The sequence below is a fragment of the Poecilia formosa genome, unplaced genomic scaffold (genome assembly GCF_000485575.1).
Source record: "Poecilia formosa unplaced genomic scaffold, Poecilia_formosa-5.1.2 Scaffold518, whole genome shotgun sequence".
NCBI lineage: Eukaryota > Metazoa > Chordata > Actinopteri > Cyprinodontiformes > Poeciliidae > Poecilia > Poecilia formosa.
Genome location: NW_006800457.1, coordinates 231794 through 232499, shown reverse-complemented (window position 1 = coordinate 232499; position 706 = coordinate 231794).

Below are 706 nucleotides of genomic sequence, written 5' to 3'. Positions count from 1 at the left end.
AGCTCCCCCTCATGGTCTTGTAACAGAGCAGCACCGAGGCCGTAACTGCTGGCATCGGCGCTGACCAATGTTGGCTTGTTGGTGTCGTAGCAGCAAAGGGCTGGCGCAGCTATGAGCATTGCTTTGGCCTTGTTGAACGCTCTCTCCTGGGGTTCATCCCAAACCCATGCAGTCTCTTTCTTGAGCAGATTAGTCAGTGGATACAGCACTGTGGATAGACCAGGCAGGAATTTCCCGACATAGTTCACTAGCCCAAGCACCTGTCTCAGCTGCTCCACATTTGATGGACGATGCTATTGCATCTTAGCAATAACATCCACCTTACTCTCATCAGGCTTTACACCATCAGCACTAATGATGTCTCTGAAAAACTGAAGTTCAATTTTCCCAAAGTGACATTTGGCCCTGTTCAACTTAAGACCGGACGCCTTGATCGTCCGCAATACTGCATCGAGTCAGCGGTCATGTTGCTCCTTAGTAGATCCGTAAACCAGAATATCGTCCATCACAACAGTTTCTTCCAGGTTGTCCTTGCCGTATTTCTGTGCTTGTTTCTGTCTTGATTTCTCATAGCTCCTCTTTGTGCTGCTAAACTGTTTCTGTCTCCCCTCAGTCAAACGGCTCTCTCTTTAGGCGTTTAAGTCCTTAATTCTGACGCCATGTCATGATATGAGGGAAGATACGAGAGGTCGGACGCTGTTGCGTA